This window comes from Carassius auratus, unplaced genomic scaffold (assembly GCF_003368295.1).
Source record: "Carassius auratus strain Wakin unplaced genomic scaffold, ASM336829v1 scaf_tig00023162, whole genome shotgun sequence".
Taxonomy (NCBI): Eukaryota; Metazoa; Chordata; class Actinopteri; order Cypriniformes; family Cyprinidae; genus Carassius; species Carassius auratus.
The window spans coordinates 18358-44894 of record NW_020525238.1 but is presented as its reverse complement, the minus strand read 5'-3'; the positions used below and the strand labels follow the sequence as shown (position 1 = coordinate 44894).

The 26537-nt window shown below is 38.0% G+C and overlaps 1 pseudogene; it reads right to left on the bottom strand.

The window, feature by feature from the left end:
• Nucleotides 1–26537, bottom strand: part of LOC113077679 (monofunctional C1-tetrahydrofolate synthase, mitochondrial-like) — a 35354-nt pseudogene that overhangs the window by 2074 nt on the left and 6743 nt on the right.

Sequence of the window (26537 nt, the reverse complement as noted above, 5' to 3'; positions counted from 1 at the left end):
AGATATAAAGATCCAAAGAAGCCATGAATGTTATCAATCTGAAATACTTCAGCTCATATTTCTCAGGACTGATTAACCTTTGTTTTCATGATCTAAGAATAAAGAAAGACATCATCCATCCCAACCCTCCATCTTTTCTTAGAACAAATCCTCATCACAGCAAGCAGAGCTTTAAATATTTTAAAGAAAGATTCCTCTCATGCATGACAACCCAGGAGCTGTTTAATAACTTATCAGAATAAATTAACTTGAAGAAAAAGAACGTGAACCAGTTGACTCATTTGAGCTAAACCTTAATACTTTTAAATTCATTACTTTTTAATTCATCTTTTTTTTATATATCTAAAAGTAAAACAAGCTGGCAAACTGACAAAAGGTAAAGTCAGCATGACATCACAATGGGTAAATCTCCACAGACTGGATTAATCAACTCTGAATTCCACATGACCCAAAGATTTAAAATCCAAATTATTCAAATGTAGGACAAACTCAGCAACAGTACAAACCTCTTACCAATAAACAGCACTTTCTTCCAATTTGCTTAAGTACCCTTATGGCACAGGGTGGAAATTACTTTTGGAGTTTCATTGCAAAATGCCAAACTATTGTCAAAAGTGCAAGAGGCTAAACCCAGATTGGTCAGATTGAAGCTTTGACCCTTTCCTATATCTGAAATGGACTTTACTTTGTTTTTGCAGATGATAATGTATTCAGAATTTTTATGTCAAATTCAAAGAATTCAGAAGATGATGAAAACAATACAGGGGGAATCAATGCATCTATGGTGCTTGACACCTATAAAGACTAAACCAAATGCAACCCTGTTTCAGCAAATTCCCTTAAAAGGCCATCCGCTTGCCTGTGTGGTGTTGAGATGTCTTCTGTGCCAAAAAACATACAAGGAATTCAGCTATTGATCAGGATTAAAATCTGCACTTCAGCTGTTTGTTTTTTTACTTTAGGAATTCACTTCGTGCCATCATATGAGCATTGCCACGCAAATAAACTGAAAATCTAGTTGCTATTCTAAATTAAGCCCAAAAATTCCCACAATTATCTCCATACACAATACTCCATTATGTAGTCACTGTTCAAGAACAAATGGCAACTTAATTCATTTGAACAATTGGTTCAGATGGGCCATGTTTTCCTTCCCGCAGACCATTGTGTCTGTTTATACTTTCTACCGAACATGCTCTTTGCACCAGTCTGCTGTTGACACGTGTTCATGTCAGTGTGGTGGTCAGGTTGCCAAAACACCATAAGCCTTCCAGCAGTATCATCAGGAATTCATTGTGAGGCTTACAGCGGACACGGATTTGGGCAATAAATTTCCCGAGCTGAATGGAAGCTAAGATCCGCTGAGTCCCATTGTTCTCTGGCTGACCCCTCCCTCACATATCTGGTGCATGACATCAGTTACTTCCTCCTGTAACCCCCCATGCCTGCTTTGTCCCTCAGGGCCTAGCATTGTAACAGTAACAGGCAGAATAACACACACCTGTCTTGTAGCCGGAGCCACATAGTAATATACAGAAATGATTGGAAAAGATATGACTTGCCTGTATAATGATTACATGGCATTTAAAATGAAGGGTGACTATGACTGAAAGACAGGAAACGTGTTTGTAAAATAGAGCAATCTTTTTAGTAGCTGTAAATATGGAATAGAAATACTTAATTATTTTAAATGTAAAATTATCTCACAAATCACTATTTCTGTTTACAACATTACTGTTTTTCTGTACTTTTGATCAAATAAATGCTAGAGGCTTATTTAAAAAAATACTTTTGGTACTTCCGCCTATGTTACGTGTGATCTTTCTAGTGCAATACAAGTAAATTTTTATTAGTTTAAGAAAATGACCGATTATCTCACTAGATAAGACCCTCATTCCTCAGCTGGAGAGCCCTTTGAAGCTGCACTGAACCTGTAATTCGAACCTTCAACCCGTTGGCCATCACTGAAGTCCACTATATGGAGAAACATCCTGGAATGTTTTCCTCCAAAACCCTTGATTTCTTTGCGACTGAAGACAGATAAACATGAACATCTTGGATCAAATGGGGGTGAGTATATTATCAGAAATTAAATTTAATTCTGGAAGTGAACAAAAATTTAAGCACTGATTCTGACATCTGAATGTATTGCAATCAAACAAGCGAAAGAACTAAATAAGGACTCCTTTGAGGAAAGAAATAAAGAAAAACAGAACTGCGACAGAGATGAAGAGATTGCAATGAAGTTCAAAGCATTGGCAGTAAATTCTTAGATGGGTTGAATGTGAGAGGGTCATGTGCGCCGGCCGTGTGTCCCGCAGCAGGCCCATGGAGATGAAAGGGGACAGACTGGACGGGCTGTGTCACAGTCACCCATCTCCCAGCATGCCACACAACAGACACCTCACCCCGACCCTGACCCCACTCTGCAGCCAGGACCTCACTCTCAACCCGGAAATACGTTTCCTTCCCTAAGCCTCACCCAGCCAACAAAACACACAACGACAAAAAGATTCAAAAATGCTGGCTCGATCAAACAGGGGCACTATAATGTAAAAATCCAGATGGTCATAATGCTCAAATAAAGCAATATGTTGATAGCACAACACAATACGATCAAATCAAAATGATCACATTTAACCAGTCAAACATATTTTACATTTTGACATTCATTTCCAAACATGTTTATCAATATTTTTTTTAATTTATAGCTTTAAAATGCACAAACAAAATTGGAGAATAATGAATCTTGCTGGAAGTCTGACTGGAATTTAGGAAGAAAGTAGAGAAAACATTGAGAAAAATCCAGGGACGGAGTATCTTAATGAAAACCACAAATATTCGTGCACACACAGAAAAGCCTGGGTCATCCACAAGTTGACCTCATCACATGCTCTAAGGGCTGTTTCACAGAGCTTCATCAAACCGTCTCACAGGTTTCATCGTGAATCCAAACTGAGAGTCCAATAGACTTCTCATTAAATGAAAACTGCCTTGACCAAACATTGTCAGGAAGTCAGACAAAGAGATATATGTGCCTTAGGTCAGGCAATATTGGCTTTTAGAGAGCAAAAACATAAAGGTAGAGGACTTTGGCATGAGCGCTGTTTTTAAAAGCCCTAACAAGGTCATAGGATCATAGGTTCAATCGTAATCCTGTATCCTATTAGTAACTCAAACATTCACTTACCAGCAAAGAAAGTAATGAAAGAAAGTAAGGTGAAGAGGCAGTGGATGGCATCAAATAAGTGAAAGCTATCAGATATATCTGGAAGGAAAGGGTAGATATGTAGAAAGGAAAAGAATGGAAATAGATGAGCTTCCATCAGATTTCAAGATTAATCACTTACAGTTCCAACTAAAGGGTAGATAAAGCCTGCCCCGATGCTGGCACGGATGTCTCTGATCGGCAGGATAAAACCTGTGGGAACACCTTTTTTCTCAGGCATATGAGAGAGAGACAGGTGGGTCTTGGCCATGCAGATGGGAAGAGCACCAAAACCCTGTGAGAGATCCACAGACAGTTAATATCCACAAGAGACATTATCATCATTGGCTCTGGGCTCTTGACATCTATTAGCCAACATGTTGTGAGATGTACTGCTTCACTGAATTTAATTCAAACCCATTAGGCCAAGATTATCTAACTATTTAATATCTTCGAACACACAGCTCATTAAACATTTGTACGTCAAAAGATGGTGAAACTTCAAAATGGTGAACAAACAGAAGCTTTCAAATCTTTGACATTGTAAATGTCACTAGACTTGGCAGATTTCTATGAATCTGATCTGTTCAAATCCCCAGTTTCAATCAATTAATTAAAAATTATGTTCTTGTATATGAAGTATATAAAGATAAATACTGTATTTTTTTAAACAATGTATTGTTATATTGGTGCATATAAATTAAAAGATAAATATTAAATATTACAATATTTATATAGCTTTTAAGATAATATAAATTATAGATTAAAGGGGGGGTGAAATGCTATTTCATGCATACTGAGTTTTTTACACTGTTAAAGAGTTGGATTCCCATGCTAAACATGGACAAAGTTTCAAAAATTAAGACTAACTTTCTCTTATGAATATAATAAAACTAAAGACTTTTTGGAGTTATGAAGGATGCAGTACTACTCTATAGGTACTCAAGATTAACAGGATATTGAGTGAAAACGAGCATTTCAACCCCCTTTAATAAGTTAAGATTAAATAAAAAAAGCCCAAATATCACAGTGATGTGAGTGTAAATGTCCAGCCTTCTCACCTGTTGATTGTAGTAGTCTATCTTAGCTTGAGCCTCAGGTGAAAGCTCTATGTCATCAGCACCATAAACCTTCTTTGCAATAGTCCGAATTTTCTCGACAATAGAATCCTGTAAAAAAAAACCACATGGCTTATTTAACAGAAAGATGCATGGAAAATGAACAAAAATCATTTAACATTCAAGTAACTGAATTTTCAGCTCTGAAACGTAGCTTCCGTCTATCTGGTGGTCATAAATTCCCCCCAGTGAGTTCTTTGTGTAGAAGGTTTGGTATAGCAAGTGTCCAGACCTCTAATAGGATAATAGAGAACAGGCGAAGCCAAGAGCAGAGATTACTACGCCTTTCATAGCATCACTTAATCAAAGTCACAACCTCACTAAGGTTAACTCAAACCAGCTGATGGCCCTATATCCCTCCACCTCAACCTGACATATACACAATGAGAGCAACACTTAGCTCATTGTACAAAATAGGATCATGTTTAAACCATCCATCAGGGTCAATTTGCTCTCAGTGAGGATTTGTGTTTTACCTAAGATCAGTGTTTACTTTGTCAGGGTTTGTAGTATTAATAATTGTGTCTGGCCTTACCTGCAGATTGTACAGGAATTGGAAATGGTTCTTCTGAGATGCTACTTTCTTCACAGCCTGTGCCAGCTCTACAGAGCCCCGCCCACCTCTGGACCAATGATGACACTGCACAGCAGCTGAGGCCCCAGAAGCCTCTGCGATGCGACACACCAGGTCGATCTCTGCTTGAGTGTCAGTCCTTCACAGAAAGAGAAGCAAATCCAAATATTACAGGGCAAACAGCAACATTTTGGCTAAACATGGTCATTAATCAAAAATGGGGGGGGGGGGGGGGGGGGGGGCTTCCAGACATGCAATAAGCTCAGTTTGGACACCATCTGTTGCTGCTTTTGATCAGACGCTCTCTTTAAAGGAATAGTTCACCCTTAATTGAAACTACTGGGGTGAACTATCCCTTTAACTCTTGATATTCTGGTTTACATCAACCATGACTTTTTAAAAGGGGTCATATGATGCTGCTGATTCTACGAAGGACTCCGCTTTGTCCAGTCGATCCTCAGTGCAAAGTTGATGTATATCCTCAGCGACCAGCACGGCTCAGCTCCAGGCATGACGAAGCAGATATTGTCCTCTTTTGGAAGTCCAAACAAAGTAATTTCGCACTCACAGTGAAACACACAGCGTATATGACATGGTGGTGGCGGCAACAATAATACTACAATGAGAATAAAAGATACGCATTCTTTCTTCGCATGAACATCTGGGCAGCATTATGCAAATCTTCCCACATAGTGATGAAGACATGTGGGGGCATGTTAGAATGAGCCGTTTTAGGAGGGTGTGGATAAGTCTTAACTTTTATAAAGAATATCTCTTTGGATTTGAGACTTTTGTCTTTACAACTTTACAGATCTTCTTCATGAACCAAGAGCTTGTAACATTCCAAAGAGAAAGGAAAATGTGAAATCGCATCATATGACCCCTTTAAAATGGTTTGATGAAGCATCATTTTCAAATATTCTTTTCATGTTTTTGCGAAAAAATTAATGTAACAGAATGGTTTTTTCAGATAGACCTATTCTTACTTGAAGACATTTAGAGCAACAACCACAGGGACTCCAAAGAGATGAGCGATCTGAATCTGCTTCCTCAGGTTACTGCAGCCATCAGCAACCAGCTGCAAATTCTGACCAAAAAAAAAAGTCAACATCTTAAAAAAAGAAAAAGAAGAAGAAAAGGAGCCTCTACATTTCAAGTTTAAATCTAATTAGGATTTAATTTGAAAGATTTTAAATAAGAACATTTGGATAAAATTATCTAGACAAAAAATTAAATAAAATCATAATTAAGCATCTAAATCTAATAAAAACTTGGTTCTGAATGATAAATCACATTCTTCATTAGAAAGATGAGTCGGTTTGTCTTAGAGAACATCATCCCATCAGCTGAGCTTTCCAGAGGAAACTTCCTGCTCTTTTTTCCAACTAAATAGTCGCTCGTGGAGCAGAACCAGTCCCAGAGAATAGCGATCCAAAGCTCAGGAGACATGCTTTGGTGCTTTCTGTTTCTCATTACAGAACCGCACAATTAGCTTAAGCACTTGAGTTATTTTCTCAGCTGGGGTTGCTTTAGAGAGACTGATGAAAAGCAGGTACGGTAATTCTTAGACTACAACTCCCATTACGCCTCTGTGTCTCTAGCTTCAACAACACAGTTTGTATTTACCCTGTTAATTGAGTAACACAAACCACATTAGGGAGGAAGAAGGAAGCTGGAGGGGCTGGAGATGATGTTTTCTGGGCCTCTGCCTGAACTAGGTGGGGCAGACACTCATTCATTTACTCCCCTACCTCCTACCAACCCTCTTTATTCTCATCCTGCCTTTGGGGAGCAACATCGCCACTTATTGTTGGAGTAGGATAGTACATAGATAGCTCTTACTAAAATTAAATCATTAAAAAATTTGCTCTAAAAATATGGTCATTTGCCATAAGATTGGGAAATAAACATTGCTTACCTCATCAATATATTCTTTAGGCAGTGGTACACCAGCTGTAACCTTTCAAAAATATATTAAATATGAAAAGTAGTAAATATATGGCTATGTATTTTTTTAAAGCAGTCAGGCAATCATGTGAGTCAGTCGGGGATGTGTGAATACATACTTACATTTGGTCCACCTCCATGCATCTTCAGAGACCGTAAAGTGGCTACAAGCACCACAACATCAGGCTTCAGCCCAGATGTTCGACACTTAATGTTGAAGAACTTCTCCATGCCAATGTCTGCACCAAAGCCAGCCTCCGTCACTGAGCAGGGAAAATTGTTGAGAGCTTTTGCAAATAAAGTTGATATATAAACTGCTCCATTGTGCAAGTAAACAAACATTCTGTATCAATACCTTATTATTATTGCACAGAGCCGCATAAGAGCACACCGCACAAATCACTCATACAGTAATCTAATTGTCCAGTTTTGAACTCTAATCGAGTTATTGCCATTCATTCATGATTAGGATATAATTATGATCATTTAAGACTGAGCATGTAAGCCTCCCATATGTGTCACGGTCATCTTGAATGAGTGATCAGTGGAACCTTACACTGAAGAAGTGCTGCCAGCGGTGTACAAAACACGATCATCACAAACTGTTCTTTTAAGAGGTTTTCAACTATTTTCCACTAGATTTTCCTTTCACCTGCGAGTTTTATTTGTTTTGTGTATGTGAGACATTTACTATTTGTGTTTAAACTAATCAGTGTTAATGTGTGTATGTGCCAGTGAACGGTAAGCAAGTGTGCAGTATTTCCACGTATCCCTTTTTCCCAGAACCCTGCAAGCTTCCTGTGCTACTTCCCAGGCTTTTGGAGCAGGAGGGAATGGGAAGGGTAATGTTGTTATTTCCACCAGAGAGGTCTGGCATATTTTCTGAGGCTCTGCACGTTTAAGTGAGTGTGTGTTTGTGTGTGTGGCGGTCTGGCATTCAGTTTTGAACGGAGGTTATCTCCTGAAGCGAAGTCTTTTGTTCAGTTGCACATGCATCAGGTGACCCTGGAGCACAAAACCAGTCATAAGGGTAAATGTTTTGAAATTTAGATTTATGCGTCATCTGAAAGCTGAACAAATTAGCTTCCCATTGATGTATGGTTTGATAGGATAGGACAATATTTGGTTGAGACAACTATTTAAAAATCTGGAATCTGAGGGTGCACATTTTTTTTTTTTATTATTGAGAAAATTGCCTTTAAAACTGTTCAAATGAAATTCTTTGCAATGCACATTACTAATCAAAAATTATGTTTTGATATTTATGATAGGAAATTTACAAAATATCTTCATGGAACATGATCATTGCTTAATATCCTAATGATTTTTGGCACAAAAGAAAAAACAAAGTTAATTTTGACCCACAAAATGTATTGTTGGCTATTGCTACAAATATACCTGTGCGCCTTATGACTGGTTTTGTGAGGAAATGCAGAAAATAAGGCAGGCAGGAAGGAATGTTTAGGGAAGGAAGGAAGGTGGCCCGAACAGACAGGAAGAAAGAAAGGAAGGTCTGCAAAGGAAGGAAAGAAGGAAGGAATATTTAGGAAGGAAGAAAGGAAAGGAGAAAGTCAAGTAATAAGAAAGGAATGACTAGAAAGTAATTTGGTTGTAATTTTTAGGAAAAAAAAAAAATTAATATTTAGGAAGGAAAGGAAGCAAGGAAGGTAGGTTTAGAAAACAAGAAAGGGTGAAAAGGAGGTACAAAATGCTAAATTGAATGGCCTTTTTCCTACTGTATAACACTGACAACCATATAATACTCATTTAATCATTTTATTTTGTGTATAGGGTCACAGAAGAAACAAATATATACTAATACTTATAAACTAAACCACTGATTATGAGACTCGCTCTAAACGAGTGTACACCACCAGGCCTTGTGTCACCCACACACCAGTCAGGCACAGATTCACAAAGACAACGTGAGGCAAGGAGAATGTAACTGCCCTTCAGGAACCTTCAGAGAATTCAGTTTTCAGACCATCTGTGAGTCTGGGGCATGGGCGCAGTGATTTTGGTTTGAGTAGACTAAAGGTTACTAACATGTTGCTCTGGTATTCCTGAGCACTGTGGTAGTTTTCCTGTGAAGCACTTCTGTTGTGTATAATCAGCTGATAGGCAGCGTCCTCCCTCTCACCCGCAGCAAAAACACTACATACCACGCATACCTTGGCATCAGGTAACGCATACACATGTCCCCCTCCTTCAATGATATTTTGCAAAAGTCAACAACTCCCAGCATTCCTGCTGTTTGTTGAGGCTGATGCTCCAAGTCTAATATGGACTTCTTTGAATTCAAACACAGGACAGAGCTGCTTGTCTTTCGCAATTCAGTAAATCCAAAAAAATTTTTTCTGTCCTCCACAGGGACCTCTAGTAAAGTTTCTAGGGCTGTCCAATACGAGAGGGAAAGTAAAAAATTTAATCGATATTCCTCAAAAAGATGTAATAAGATATAATAATGATTACTAGTAAAACATTAAAACAAAGTCTCTTTAAGACAAATTATGTCACTCGGCGGCCATCTTTGAAATGCCTCTCAGGCATCCAAGTGCAGCTACTATCTCTTTGAATTGGGATTACATTTTTTTTGAAATCGCTAAAGAAATATAACAATAACTGTGTCATAAATGTTGTTACTTTTGCTCTAATAGCATTATAAAAAGCTTATTTCTCAGGCTAGATTAGACAGTGCGCATGTGCAGTCCTAAGAGCACATCTCAGAGCGCTGACTGTTTCTTTAGCAACCTGGACGCTTCTAACAGTTGCTGTAGTGATGCAATGACTTCACTGATTAGCGATTGGCTCTTTCATTCAGAAGGCGGGGCTTCCTGCGATTGAGCTGCCATATTGAGCGTTGCATTTTTCCCCATTCAAAACTATACGTGTGACATGTCTTGGGTATTCTATAGTCTTTGATTAAAATTAGAAACATTACTGTTTTAATATTTCACTGTAAAAAAAAATTACATGCTGCTGAAAAATTACAATATTTCTTAATTTCTTCGCTTTCAAATGTTAAAAAATCTAAGGAAAAAAAATTACGATAGTATTGTGTATTGACGATAGTCAGAGATAAGCAGATTTCTCTGTCGAAAATCAAGACGATATTAGGCTCATTCTCCTATTAATGTATTAGATTATAATAACTTATTATTTTTATTTTTATTAGGCGGCCTATTATAATTCGGGTATCAAACTGCCCAGCTATTTCACTTCAGCACTCACTCACACACACACACACACACACAACGTGCGCCTGCAAAAGAGGATTAGAGCTTGTCGCTGAAGAAGTTGTAGCGCTTTGACTCTGATAACTCTTTAAATCCATGAAATGAAAGAGATAGAAAACGAGGAGTTGGTGTCCCACATGGCTGGTAGCTACACAACATCGCGCTCTTCTCAAACATGAGAGATTAACTCTTTCTTGGCGTTACAAATAAAGTAAAGACAAAATAATTACAAGCCGGCAGAGCAAACTTATCATCCATAGTGGTTTTCACGTAGTCCTTCTCTTAAAGACTGATCACTTAACTTATAACACACACTATGTGGTGATGACGTATATGTGAGAACAGCTATGGATTATTAATTCGCTCTACCGCCTTGTTATTATTTTCATTTTTATTTTATTATTTGATATAACAGATATAACAAATTTCATTGCACTTTAACAATTAATCTGAACGGCCTATACATGTGCAATATTTTAAACGAGCCCTCACTAACTAAGAATGCATCTATTCTTGTTTCTATGGCGGTGTGTCGGTCTTGTCATGAGGTGCACGGTCCGGAGCGCTGTATGACTGAAGCATCAGTTCAATTCAACTTTACTTCAAATATATGAACTTACCTGTTTTAAATACTTTATATTACGTGTTCGTTTAGGCCCAATAATAGTGTTAAACTGCTGGACTTTAAATGAAATCTACTATTGATTTTCACAATTGACTGATTTAGCAGAATACTTAGATTGATAACTTCCGTGCTCAGATGCGGCAAATTTGTCACAGGACACGCGATATGACCGTTGCGTCAGACTATATATGAACAAGCTGTTTTAAATACAGTATTTTTATGTCAGTATGTTTGAAAGTATATATTTTTTTATCATTGGTGATTCCATAGGCTCTCTCTTGCACACCTGTGCGGTTTAAAACACCAAATAGTTATTCTATGACAAGAACAACGAGTCTCTGTCTTGCTCCACACATGCACGGTAATATCGTGTATCGTCGATCTCACGGGCTGACGATATGACGATTTTAAAAATGACCATATCGCCCAACACTACTGTCATTGTTGTCAACAGACAGTTTATAAACATTGCTCCGAACCGAGCTGCTGAGATGCTGAAAACAGTGTGAATAAAAACACAATCTACAATATGCAGCACATATATTCAATTAAATCACAGCCTTTGCAATTTGATAATCGCACTAACACATATTGTGATTTCAGTAATATTTCGATTAATCATGCAGCTATTTCAGAAGAATTTACTATTTACACACTGGCCGAAACTCAGGCATAACAAAAAGTATCTGAAATTCTAGAAGCTGTAACTCAACACAGCTTGGCTTGGTTTGGTAGGCAGTGTTTTCATTGGGCTCACACACTTCAGCTTGTCCTTAAATGAGGGGGTGAAGCTTACACTGCTCTTAGTGTGGACCACAGGGCCTCCGCCATTCCCAGCATTCTTTTAGTGTCTTGGGCATGTCACTGGGCAGGGGAGGGATAGAGAATAAAAAGAATAGAGAGGAGCAAAGGAATGAGAGCAAAATGGAGAGAGGAAGTGATAAAGTGAAGGAGAGATGGCAAGATAGTGAGTGTATGTGTGTGTGTGTGTGTGTGTGTGTGTGTGTGTGTGTATGTGTGTGTGTGTGTGTGTGTGTGTGTGTGTTTTGCAAGCACGTATGTTCAGGTGTGCTGACCCTGAGAGGATTAGTTGTTATTTCCTTCAATTTGAAAGTCGTCATAACTAGGGAAAAATGGTTAATTAACATGCTAAATGGTCACATTTTATATAACCAAAGATATAAATGGTTAAGTTAAACCAGTCCCCCACCCCCAAGAGTTTAGCATAACAGCAATGCATTCCACTAGCCAAGTAGCCACTTAGACATACCACTTAGTATAGCACTGATTAGCCTTTAAGTTTAGAAAATACCCTAATGCAAGTTGCTACTTGCGAGTCCTAATTTTGTGTTAAGTTTTATATATATATATATATATATATATATATATATATATATAAATTACTTTTATCCAGTAAGAATGCATTAAAAAATAATAATAAAACAACTAACTTTAAATGTTTCACCAGATGTTGTGCACCAGATCAATATATTACAATGATATTATATAGGCTTATATTAGATCATGTGACACTAAAGACATGGCTGATGAAAATTCAGCTTTCATCACAATAAAGTACATTTAAAATAACTTAACTGAATATATTTCAAAATTGTAATATTACATATTATTACAGCAGTTGTGATCAAATATCATATATATATAACTTTTCAATAACAAACAAAACAAAGAGAACTTTTTAACAGTAATGTTTTACATGTTTTACATTAAATTTTCAATACCATATAGAAAATAATGTAATTCTATTTAATTGAATGTTTATTTTAATGTTAATTATTAGAAAAACAGGACTGCATTGCTTAAAATAAAGTTTATAGGTTTATATACAGAGAATCTAAAATTTAAAAGTCTATTTTTCTAGAACAAGACATGTTGGATGTGTTTTAAACAGACATTACAAATGGTTACCTTTTGGGTACCAAGCATAAAACAATTGTGTTGGTTGGATCAAATTTTGCATGATGCCATTTCTTTGCATGCAGGAGTCTGGTTTGAACCAGAGAACAACTCTGCTGTTTTTGTTCTAACTTACCCCCAACATAGCCTTTAACTCTGGTCAATGAATGTATGACTATAAAAAGCAGATTCAGTTTCTGTGCATGTTTGTTTATTTGCATACTGTATGTGTGTGCACTCACCAACAAAGCCCTCTTCTCCAACTAGTTTAAGAGCCAACTTGTCTGCCAAGACAGAGGAGTTTCCATGGGCGATGTTAGCAAAAGGTCCAGCATGCACAAACACTGGAGTGCCCTGACATGACAAAGACATGAACAACATCAATGCAAACCATTCATGTCACACCTGCATCCCAAAATATCATATCATCAGCCGTGTCTCAAGATTCCCTGAAAATAACTGTACAGTTTTTAAATTACAGTGGGGAAAATATTTATTTCATCCCCTGCTGATTTTGTAAGTTCGCCCACTTACAAAGAAATTAAGGGTCAGTAACTTTTACGGTAGGTTTATTTTAACAGATAATTAACAGATTAACCCCGAAAAAACACACATATGTGAGTTGTTCTCTGACTCCTGCATGCAAAGAACTGGCATCATGCAAAATTTGATCCAACCAACACAACTGGTTAGAAATTGATTTTCATTTCAGTGAGTGAAATAAGTATTTGATCACCTACAAACCAGCTAGAATTCTGGCTCCCACAGACTGGTTATGAGAAGCAGAAGTGACTCCTAATGTCAGCTGGTTAGGTATATAAGGATGATCATGAGAAATGTGAGCGATCAGCCCTGAACTACACAAGAGGAGCTTGTTAATGATCTTAAGACAGTGGGGACCACAGTCACCAAGCAGACCTTTGGTAACACACTACACTGCAATTGAAATCCTGCAGCACACACAAGGTCCCCCTGCTTAAGGCGGCACATGTTCTACAGGCCCATTTAAAGTTTACCAAAGAACATCAAAATGATTCAGAGAAGGCTTGGGAGAAAGTGCTGTGTTCAGTTTAGACCAAAATTGAGCTCTTTGGCATTAACTCAGCTCGCCGTGTTTGAAGGGAGAGAAATGCTGACTATGATCCCAAGAACATCATCCCTACAGTCAAGCATGGAGGTGGAAACATTAAGCTTTGGGCTTTTTTTCTGCTAAGGAGTACAGAATAACTTCACTCCATTGAGAGCCAAATGGATGGGGTGATGTAAAATCTTGGATGAGAACCTCCTTCGCTCAGCCAGACGCTGAAGATGGGTCATGGATGGGTCTTCCAACATGACAATGACCTTATACCTCCAAGGCAATAAAGTAGGGGCTCAAGAAGAAGCACATTAAGGTCATGGAGGTGCCTAGCCAGTCTCCAGACCTCAATCCTATAAAAAATCTGTGGAGGGAGCTGAAACTTCAAGTTACCAAACGACAGGCAAGAAACCTTAAGGATTTTGAGAGGATCTTTAAAGAGGAATGGATCAAAAACCCTCCTGAGATGTGTGCAATCCTGGTGACCAACTACAAAAAATGTCTTAACTCTGTGCTTGAAACAGATGTTTCTTCAGAACTAGTACTAAGTAATAATAGGGCCTTTCGCACCGATTTAGTTCCAGAAACAAATGTACAGTTCTTGTACTATGCGAAAGGCCCTATTATATATATAATAATAGGGCCTTTCACACCACTGCACACTTTTCACAGTACCTAAACCTATTGTGGAACTACCCACTTCTGGGCGTTTTCGCACCACTGGAATTAGGTGCGATTTTAGTACCAGACTGCCTGTTTCGAGAACCAAATTAGATCCTACTCCAGAGCAGGGTCTAACCAGCACAACTGGTACTAACCGTGACGTAAGCAGACATTGATTAGCCAGACGATTTAGAAAACGCCTTCACCCGCCATCATTTAAAACAAACACAGTGTAAACATAGTGTCAAATTATTTTGCAAGTATGATGCACAGCGATAGATGGATGCCAGTTGTCGTTGGAGATTCTTAGACCTTCTTTCCGTTCTTTCAATTGCTTTATGTATTAATCGACATTCCATGTGCATTGCTGTGAAACCCGTGAAACACAACAAAAGAACACAGCCCCGATCACAGTGTCCTCTATCCTCCTGTTGTTAACGTTGTTGAACGCCACTCACAAATGACATAACTGTCAATTTCCTAGTCATTTCCTAGTACACACGGTCGCAGCAAATGCAAGTTATGCAACCCTTTAAATGTTACTGGGAAATAGTTCGCGCAAAATCGTCCCAGTACTTTAATACTGTACATTTAGTTATGAGACTAAAGCGGTGCGAAAGGCCAAAATAAGTACTAGTATTAAAGGGTTAGTTCACCCAAAAATGAAAATTATGTCATTAATGACTCATATCGTTCCAAACCCGTAAGACATCTTCGGAACACAGTTTAAGATATTTTAACACCGATATTTATGATTTAGTCCGAGAACTTTCTGTCCCTCCATTGAAAATGTCTGTACGGTATACTGTCCAGAAAGGTAATAAAAACATCATCAAAGTAGTCCATGTGACATCAGAGGGTCTGTTAGAATTTGTTGAAGCATCGAAAATACATTTTGGTCCAAAAATAACAAAGATGACGACTTTATTCAGCATTGTCTTCTCTTCTGGGTCTGTTGTGAGAGAGTTCAATACAAATCAGTTTGTGATATCCGGTTCGCGAACAAATCATTCCATTTAACTGGTTCTTCTTGAACCAGTTCACCAAATCGAACTGAATCGTTTGAAATGGTTTGCGTCTCCAATAAGCATTAATCCACAAATTACTTAAGCTGTTAACTTTTTTAACGTGGCTGACACTCCCTCTGAGTTAAAATAAACCAATATCCTGGAGTAATTAATTTACTCAAACAGTACACTGACTGAACTGCTGTGAAGAGAGAACTGAAGATGAACACCGAGCCGAACCAGATAACAAACGAACATTTGACTCGTTCTCGAGTCAAGAACAATGTGTTTTTTTCTGGATTTTTTTCCGGCTGATATTCTGTCTCTATACGTTAAAATAAACCAACAATAAAAAATAACAGACCCTTCATTTCTTTGTAAGCGGACAAACTTACAAAATCAGCAGGGGATCAAATTAATATTTTCCCCACTGTAAGAGCTGGTGATGTATGATTTGAAGTGGTCAATCTTGTGTAAAACATATGTGGTTGAAATTTTATTTGTTAGCACCATTTATATTCAGCAACAATACAATTTCTATAAGTCTGTTTCATCATCAAGAGCCAGAAAGCTTTTAAATCTCTGTGAAAACGGCTGACCCTGAGGTCCTTTTTTAACTTCCCAAACACTGAACAGTGACACTGGCAGCTGAAGGGACAGGAAGGAGAGAGTGCAGGAAGATGGAAAAGGGAATACATACAAAACAAAGAATGGAGTGATAGTGAAGTCATTTATGTTCAGGAAAAGGATGCAAAACCTGTTAAAAAAAATGTGCTCTCCATCAAATGGAATGAGACCACCTTTCTTTGTTTACCTAACTTTCATCCCAGCATCCTTCATTCACTGCATCTGCAGGTGCTGATATAAACTAAACATTACAAAATATTCTACACTAACACACCCTACCTTTAAGACTCAAAAGCCCAAAATTTAGTCAAATGAGGTGAGTGAACTAAGTTCATTTTGAGATTATGCTACCTTTTTGGACACAAGCCAGCCAGAGGTTTATCTAGTGCTTCATTCAATCAAATCGAGTAGTTGGATTGTTTTTTTTTTTTTGTGATAGTCTACATTTTCTGATATCGCTAAGTTTTTCGGACAAAACAGCAATGTGTTGTGTTCTCCATTTATTTGATGTGATGAAATGTGATAAACATTAACTGTACATTGATGTAGACAATGTGTAGCTCATTATAAGCTTAATACATTTACCAGGTTTAAAAACAACCAAATCAATCCATACTGAAATCTGGAAAAGATTTCAACAAATACATTTTTTCCTGCACTAAATTTGCTTACAAAGTGGACACATCTGGCAGCCTATCAACAAGTCAATATGAAAGCACGAGTGATGGTCTTTATGTTTGACTATGAATGGAAACTGAGTGCATGTTTTCCAGTGAAATGTCCTCTGGAAATATTTTGAAGAAATAAAAAACTATAATATAAAAAAAAAAAAAAAATGGAATAGGAAAGATTGGAGCACTTTGCCCTGTGAGTGTGGAAAAGAGATTTGACATGCCAATGCCAGGAAAGTTAAAAACAGGAAAAACCAAGTGCGCACAGTGGATGGGAACAGGGTTATTTTGCTTATTCAGTAGGCAAAATGATAATCATATTTTGATGCTTGTACTGATTATCTAGTTATTAACTCTATATGACTTTCATTTTTTAAAGGGGGGGTGAAATGCTCGTTTTCACTCAATATCCTGTTAATCTTGAGTACCTATAGAGTAGTACTGCATCCTTCATAACTCCAAAAAGTCTTTAGTTTTATTATATTCATAAGAGAAAGATAGTTTGTACCGTTTTTTCCCGGAAAAACCTGAGCGACTGGAGGCGTGACGTGTGGGCGGAGCTAAAGAATCACGAGCGCCAGTAGGTTTTTGCGTTGAGAGCGCCTGTGACATTACCGTGAGGAAAAAAAACATCATCCAAAAGAAACCATGGCTAAAAGTCAGATTCAGCCGTTTATTTATGATCCAGAATCAGATCCAGAGGCTGAAATTGAACAAGAGCAGCAGCAGCAACAACTACAGCAGGACGTCTCTAAGTAGTATGTATTGAAACTGTATATATTTGCTTAGCGGTTTTGGAAAATTACTAAGTTCCACTTTATGTCGTCTTTTTTTTTTTTTTTTTATGGTGTACATGTGGAAAGTGCAGTTTGATGACAACATCGCATGTTGTTTACTTGATGTGCTTACGCGCCGATAACTAAGTTAACAGCACAGAGATATTTGAAGCAGTTTTACTCACCGCCTGCGGTTCCAACACACGATCGTGACCCTTTTTCGTTGGGACTGCATTATCCTTAAGAAATAAACGATGTGCAAATCTGGCGTCAAACTGGGCCTTGTTTGTAAAACAAGCATCTTCGAAATGCAGGGAACAAACAAAAACACTTGCACAACTCCGTTGATGCTCTGTAAAAATAAACTCCATCCACTCCATCCACTTAATGCTGTTTTTTTTGGTAATCTTGCCCTGGCAACCAAAAACACACTTCTTTTGTGACATTTTGGTCTCTCGCTCTGATCAGTGAATGTCTCTGCTCTGCTATACGGGAGCGCGCGTATCAATTTTTCGATTTCGATTGATTTATACATCTATTTGAAAATCTGGAATCAGATGGTGCAAAAAAATGTAATTACGCCTTTGAAAAATTATGTTTTTATATATTTACGGAAGGAAACATTAAAATTATGAATACTAAAGACTAACTCTACCAATCAAAAAAACACACTCTTCACATTTTTATAGCGAAGTGTAGGAATATTTGGGAAGTCCTTGAATGTTTAAGGACGGTTGTTACATTTAGACAACTTCTAAGGACAATTTTGTCCCTGAAGTGCAGCTAACGTCATCCACATACTGTACTGGAGACACATTTTCTCCTAACAATCTCGACAAATCTCATATCTTTAGTCTATATCAAACAGGCTTAGAGCCATCTGTGAACATATGCACGTCCTCTTGTTCAGTCATTCACACACATCCTCTCTCTCACACACACTCGCATACATCCCAATCCCAACAGGGACATTATAGCACCATGCAAACAGAATATTCCCACAACCCTTTGTTGCATGGTTCGTTCTGATACGATTCCTCCTCACAAGCGAAACAGGAAACCAGACAGGAAAGTTTTCACAAAGCAATTCTGTGGCCCTCTCTACAAACTTGTTCCAACTTTTGTGCATCTCACATGCAAAAACATCCGCCTGTACACACCAAACATCAATCACTAGTCATTAGCATGTTTTAAAGTCATAAAGATGAAAGGCATTCCAACAATCAGGCTTTTCACCGCTGTCTATTTCTCATTTCCAGTTTTCTCGTGGCGTTCAGGGTGTGATAGTGAAAGACAGAGACACACTCCCACTGAGCCAAAACCAAAACCAGATGTGCATGTGTTACTGTACGAGTGTGTGTTTTCTGTGTCATGCCTCGAATATCCTATCACTTCACCAACGCTGAGAGTATCAAGTTTGGGAGTTTCCATCAAGATAGGACAGTTATGTGCGCGTGTGTGGGAGACAGAGTAAGAAAAATAGCGCACAAGCGAGCGATTGTAAAAGATACTGAGAGTTTGGGGTGCAGAAAAAGGGAAAAGGTCTCACCTCCAGTGTCTGCATCAGTGTGGGTTTGATGGCATCTTTCATGAGGACTGCCAAAGCCCCAGTTACACCCTAAGAAAACCAAAGAAAATATTGTTCATAGCAACTGTCAAATGTTTCTGTGACATATTTTCATATTGCTTACAGTGTAAGTTTAATACGAATACACATTATTTACATTTCACTTAGATTTAAATATTGCATAGGTTTAGAATTACAGAAATGTAAACTACATATTCACATTCATTTTTATGTTTATTTTGTGAACACTTAATTGCCAGTCAGTTCAAACTGCTGTTTTTGGAACCTAGACAACGTGAACATATCTAAATATAATTTGAAAATATTTAGTAATAATTGTTTATATACACACTAGTGCTGTCAAATGATTAATCAAGATAAATCGCATTCAGGTTAACAGTTTTTGTTTACATAGTGTGTGTGTGTACTGTGTACATTTATTATGTATATATAAATACACACACATCCATGTATAGATTTATTTTAAAATAATTGAAGATTGTAAATGTAAAATATTTATATATAATATCAGTTATATGAATATAATAATATACCCATGTGGAAATATATGAGTAAAATATGGAAATGTTTTCTAAATATATACTGTATGTAAACGAAAACTTATTTTGGATGCGATTAATCGTTTGACAGTACTAATAAGCAGTGTAAATTTATAGATAAGATTTGTAAAAAATCTTTAGATGTTTTCTTAAACTCACTAAGACTGCATTTATTTGATCAAAAATATAGTAAAACAGTAATAGTCAAATATTACCATTTTAAATTATTGATTTCTATTATAACATAATATAATTAATCCCTTTAAAGTCAAAGCTGAATTTTCAGCAGCGATTCAGCAGTTTCTTTTTTAATTATGTATTTGTTTTAGGATTCATTGATTAATAGATATTTCAAAGGAACAATTCACTTAAAAATAAATGTTACTGTGACTTTTGCTCAATTTACATGTAGTTCAAGGGTAGTGAAAACTGTCATTAATTACTCACCTTCATGTCCAAACCTGCAAGACCATAATTCACCTTTGTAATACAAATTAAGATATTTTTGATGAAATCCGAGAGCTTTCTGACCCTGCATAGATAGCAATGCAACTGACACACTCAAAGAAACGTAGGACATTGATAAAATAGGCCATTTGACCTTTTAAGGAATCAAGGTCCTTAAAACATTTAAGAAATTAAGTTTTAAGGACATTTAAGGAATAAATGAAGGTCTCACGGGTTTGAAATTACATGAGAGTAATTAATGACAGTATTTATTCCTTTAACGGTGCTCTCTCTCTCTCTCTCTCTCTCACACACACACACACACACACACACACAAACCAAGTCATCTGCAGTGATCGGCTGGTCGTTTCTGCTGCTGCCCACAACCATACATCCAAGCCTGGTCCGCATATCAGCCAGTCCATCTGTCAGAGCAAGGATAGCCATGATCTCACTGGCCACCGCAATATCAAACTGGGTCTGTAATAACAAGAGAGGAAGATCACATCCTGACCAGCACGCAAACATATCACAGTGATGATTTAAGTGAGTTCCATCAAAACGAGTCGTCACGATATAGTTGGTGGAGAGATTTGTCAGAAACACAGACACGCAACATCTGCCAAGTCTGGTTCTTTATCACACACAGTAAACTGCTCCCACATGTGTCTAAGACAACCACAGCTGGAGTAAAAAAAACGAGCTGTCCTGGTTTAACTCTCAGCTAATAAATACTCCCCCAAATAAAACAGCTGGGAGTAGAGGAGTGGTGGCCAGATGCCCTATCAGGAGAGATGGGCCGCTTAATACACACCACTTGTGTCATCATTACTTGCCATTTAACCGCATTTACAGCACCCTAATTGCTGAGATGATCTACCCTCAGTCAATGTTTGCAAAGCCTGAGGAAACATGCTTCAGTGCTTTTTTAAATTTCAAAAACACACACTTGCTTCTATTGTCTTTCCAAAATACACATACATATTATACTGTATGTTGCTCGAAAATAAAAGTGCAAGGCTGTAGTGCACATTTCAGTGGTTTTGGCACATAGGGAGGGAGACAAATGTAAGCACATGAGTGACCAGCTCAGAGGGTCTTTGCTACAGTAACACCTTTATGAAACATTTGCTTTTACTTAGACTGTTTCCCATTGAGGTGCACACTATTATCTGCTTGATTTGGTTTAACAGTCATTAATTCTGACGGGTGCTGACATACTGAAAGACTTAACAGATTCCAGTTAAAGGAAATATAAATAAAAGTGAGAGAGGTATGGAGAACAAAAGATAAATAAGTGCCAAAATTCTACACATCACATTTAAATGTTGGCTAATTGAATCAGAAGTTTGAAGCACGTACCTGGCGAGCGTGGCCTTTTTCTGTGTTAGCCTGGCCAACAGTGATCTTACGCAGAAATCGGTCATTGGTATCAACGACTATTTGAAAGAGGAAAACAGGATCTACAATTAATAGGAAGCATAGCTTTCAAGCTATAAAGGGAATACTGTAAAAGCACCATATAAGTAGTCAACATGATGGGTGAACTATTAATAATTCATATGGAGGAATGAGAGTGAAGCATGAAGAACAAAGTTTCTCAATGAATAAACTGTTTAATAGCATTAAAAAACTGTTTTACATTTGTGTCGTATAGGTTGACAAAATGACAATTCTTACTTCTGGGTGATTCTATCGTATTGCATTAGAAACATTTCAAGAAGCAATTTATTTTATTTTTTTCGTGAGGTTGAGATAACATCACATTGGCTGGCTCCAAGTGTAACAGAGTTGTGTTTGAAGACAATGGCTGAAGAGAATCACATCATGAGGGAACTTAGCTGGATGCTAAGTGCTACAAGCGGAACAGATTTTGCAGTCACCGCTGAGGAGATGTATGAGGCAATCTAATGAATCCCAAAAACCAATGACCTAAAGAGACCCAGAGGGATGGACGCCAGGCAAAACCATAACCTTGAAATAAGTATGCATTCCTCAAACACTTTTTGCATTTGTGTTTTTTTTTCTTTCTTGCAGCCCGGCTGAATGTAGGAGGGTGCAGTATTTGAGACACAAACACTCCCTAAACAACTCCCTAAGGGCCAGGACGTTGGAAGGGAAATAATTCAACCCTCTGGTATTCTCGCATAGAAAGACAGAACAATTACTATAAGCCTCATTTTAAACATGTCACGGGCAACAAAAATTACAAAAGTGGTTTAGTCTGCTTTGTGGTTGTCTCTCGTATTCCACTTGTGTATCTGTTTCAATTCAGCCGTCTGTGAGAACACAGTGTACATGAAATACAACACAACATACAGCACAGCCAAAACGTTTCATCTGAAGAGTGATTAATAAACAAGGATCTCAGGATATCATTCACAATGATATCTTCCCACAATAAACCATGGGAAACGTTAATGGTTTAAACATTACATTAATGAACGTCACTTTGAGAAAGTAGTACAGATAGTCAGACCTTCTCAGACACACACAGATTCGCATTCGCAGCAGGACAGAGATGTAAAACTGTTCTTAATCTTCCAGGCCCCTCATCTGTGCGTGCACTTTTGAACCGACAGAGTAAATATCCCATCAGTCACTGAAGCACTATCTTCAACAGATGTTCCCAGGCGGCCAAGAGTAAAACGGGAAACACCCCAATCCAGCTGAATCTCATCCTCCAGTGATCGCAGCTATCAGACGGCACTGCGCCATAACCAAAAGCAGAAGGTCTACATTTGGCATGCCTTCCAGGTGCGAGGAGTAGACTCATTATTGCATGGGTTCAAGAGGGACTAGTTCGCCAAAATTGCTCTCAGATGTAATGACATGGCTAGTTTATGGTGCTTTCCCATTAGCCAATTCAAACAGAAGAGTCAAATGTGGCAATAGCATTCCAGTGTGTCACCATCCTGCATGCTTCAGCTCACTGTCTTATGCATCACATATCCAGTACCACAATCTCTTAATCTCTTTCTGTTACTCATCAGGCACTGAGGGATTCTTGTAAGCATGTACCACATGCACAGGGGTAGGCAAGTTTGGTCCTAGAGAGCCGCAGTCCTGCAAAGTTCAGCTCCAACCCTGGAAAAACCCCTCACCTGCCTGTAGCCGTAGCAATCCTGAAGACATTGAAGAGCTTGTTCAGGTGTGTTTGATTAGGGTTGAAGCTGAACTCTGCAAGACTGCGGCTCTCTAGGACCGAACTTGTCTACCTCTGCACATGCAGAACAGTAAAGCAATCTACACTGCTCGAGCTCCTACCTCTCTGCCATGTGACCTTCTCAGGGTCAAGGTCAAGACGGACAAATGCCCTGACCTCTTCTGGTGTGAGGTCACTGGGGTCAGATTTGTTTATTCCAAGACGCTGAAAACATAGGTGAGGAAGAGAAAGACACAAGTGCATGGATTATTATGATGAAAAAGCTGTTGGTTCATATGAAACAAACCTACTATCAAAACATTTCCATTACTGCGGTTAGTTTTGGCCTTGACTCAGAAGAATTCAGGAGATTTTTCCCAAATTGCAAATATTTACAGTCATAAAAACCTTTCAGACTATCTTTTTAATTAGATTTCTCTCTGAATCACTGGCTGTCGCTTTTATTTACCAGCTTTGCCTTTCCAAAATTCAAGTCAACCCAGTCTGTCCCTGAGCGAAGATAAACAGTTTGTGTTTAGAGGAGTCTCTCAGCTTGTCTGTGTCACAGCCAACATAACACAACACTTGACTTGTTGTCAAACAAAAAGAGTGAAACTCGTGAGGTGAATTACAGCCTTTAACAGACTTGCTAAATTTCACAGTAGCTGCATGAGGACCCCTGTTGGTTATGAGATGTACTGCTTCCAAATTACTACACATCCTAGTGCAGATCTTCTCAGCATTTATTACCTCCCTGCTGTCCACAAAGTGGGAATTTTATTTTCAGATATTTTAAGAGGTGAATGTTCTTCAGGGATCCCATTTACTGGATAAGTCTTAAATATGAGGAAAATTATGTTGTTTGGCTTCCTATAAATTGGGCACCAAAATACTTTTCCAGGTCTAAAAATCACACATTTAAAATTTGGCTTTCAAAAACCATTAAAGCCCTAGCTCTTCATTGAAAAAAAGGGGATGAATTAAAATAAGAAATTAAAGAGATGCATTAAAGTAAGACATATCATGTAGTAGTTCTGGTTTTGTCCTGTTTAAGTCATCCTGAAGCCCCCTTGGTAGTTTGCTGAGAACCACTGCCCTAATAACTTTTGTGTCAAATGATGATGGTATTAACAAGCAATGAAAGTTAAAAAGGTGTTTGTCCACTCACTTGTAGGCGAGTCATTTGTATAGGAGAGAAACATCTCATGCCATTAACAGACGGCACTAGTCTTCTGTACAGGGCCTACAAGACACAAAAACAACTTATAGCTGAACACTTGAAGATATATATGCAAGTATAGACTATAGAAGAATACTATTTAATGACACGCTTACTATTGATGAATAATAATATTAAATCGCAGGGAGACTGCTCTGTGTGAAATCAAAAGATTATGATTGGAGTTGTTTACCTTGTCTGATTGAGTAGCTTCATGGAGAATGCGGGCATCGATAGCTGCCGCCACTAGATTATTGGCTGCGGTTATAGCGTGGATGTCTCCTGTGAGGTGGAGATTAAACTGAATGGAAAAAAATCAAGTGAGAGTGAGTAAGCTGTTATCTGTAGCTTCTGATAAAGACATTATCTGGTCTCACACATACATGTTCAGTGTTGTCCAAAAGTCTGAGATAACAGAAATATGGCATTAAAAACATAATAGAAAACTAGAAATAAAAAATCTAATTATTATTTGCTGTACTTGGAAGTATCCTATAACGACAAATTCCGAATAAGGTTATTTTTCCATTCGAATTTAAAAAAAAATTATATACTGATATGTATTGGTAATGAAAAAAATCAATTAGAAAATTCACAAAACCAAAGTATTTTCACTAGTGGTCTTGGAGTTTTGGATATTGTGCTTTATTTTACTTGGTCTCAGTGGCTGAGTGTGTTTTTTTAAGGGCTGTCATCAGTTGTGGCACACTAGGGAAAAGGCTTTGTGATAGCGAGAGACAGGATGTCTGTAGTCACTCACCTCCTCCATAGGAATGACCTGCGCATATCCCCCACCCGCCGCTCCTCCTGCAGGGAAACGAAATAATGAAGAGGGCTGACAAACACACAGCAATGAAAACACAAGACAATACGTCTGATAAAGCCAGACATGAGCTTGATCCAACATCTAGTCAACTGCCTAAATGGGCAGCATCCTAAGTATCATAAAACATTTGTGACTGATCTGAAACTCTACATATAAATAGATATAAAAATCTGCATTTATATAAATAAATACATATATAAATAAATTGCAATTATAATAAAATTACATTATAAATTGATTTTAAAATTACTGTATATATATATATATATAAACACAACATATATTTTTATTTGTATATTTACAATAAATTCTAATTACATTTAATTTAAATAATTAACTGCATTTAATTTAATTTTTTCGATATTGATAAAATAAATTTCTCTACTTTTCCACCTAGATTTATTTGTTTTTCTGAACTCATTGCAGGGCATTTTGGGATTGCCTACTACACAAAGGACAAGTTACAGTGCCTTAAAATAAGTGCTTAGATCTTACAAAGTTGTATAATTATAATTCCTACATTTTGGAGCTACCTTCAGGAAGTACATCTGTGATACTTTGACATGCTGTTACTTTACTTATTGTTATCTATATACTACAATATCAAGCAAACTCACAAAAACACACCTTTGACACCAAACGTTGGACCCTGGGAAGGCTGTCGCAGGCAAGCAAAAGAGTTGAGCTTAAGATGAGCGCAGAGGGCCTGGACAAGACCTATGGTCACTGTACTCTTCCCCTCACCCAGAGGAGTGGGTGTTACACTGAAAAACAAAGGCCGAAAACATTACCAAGACTTGCTTTCCCACATTTAAGCGAGAGGGCTGTGACTATACACCTATTCATCCTTCTGCCTTTCTCTTTTCACTTTCCCTCTGATCTCACTACATTAGGCTGCTGGCAAACCCTCTCCCCATCAGCATCCTGCCTCTCTCTCAGCTCTTTTGGCAGCGCAGTAAAGGCATGCCAGTGGCTGACAGTAATTGAGTAGGCTGGGTGGGGAGGGCAGTGCTGCTTCACTGTGTCTGTAGGCAGAACAAAGAGCGGGACATAAAGAAGGAGTTAAGGAGAGGGAAGGGGCTGCTGATAAAGCCAGGGCTCTGCGCATTCCCCACACACATGAAAGAGACCCTGGGCCCCCATTTGGAGCTGACCGAGCCACGCTTCACACACACAGATGAAAGGGAGGCTCCTGGTGGGTTCAAGAGCCAGCAGTAGATAAGATCCCTGGGCCCACCAATCACTCTCTCTAGGAATTTAGAGTACAAACGTGTACACGGACGTGAGCGTGAAAACACACAAACACTGGGCTGAAGTTCTCCTTAC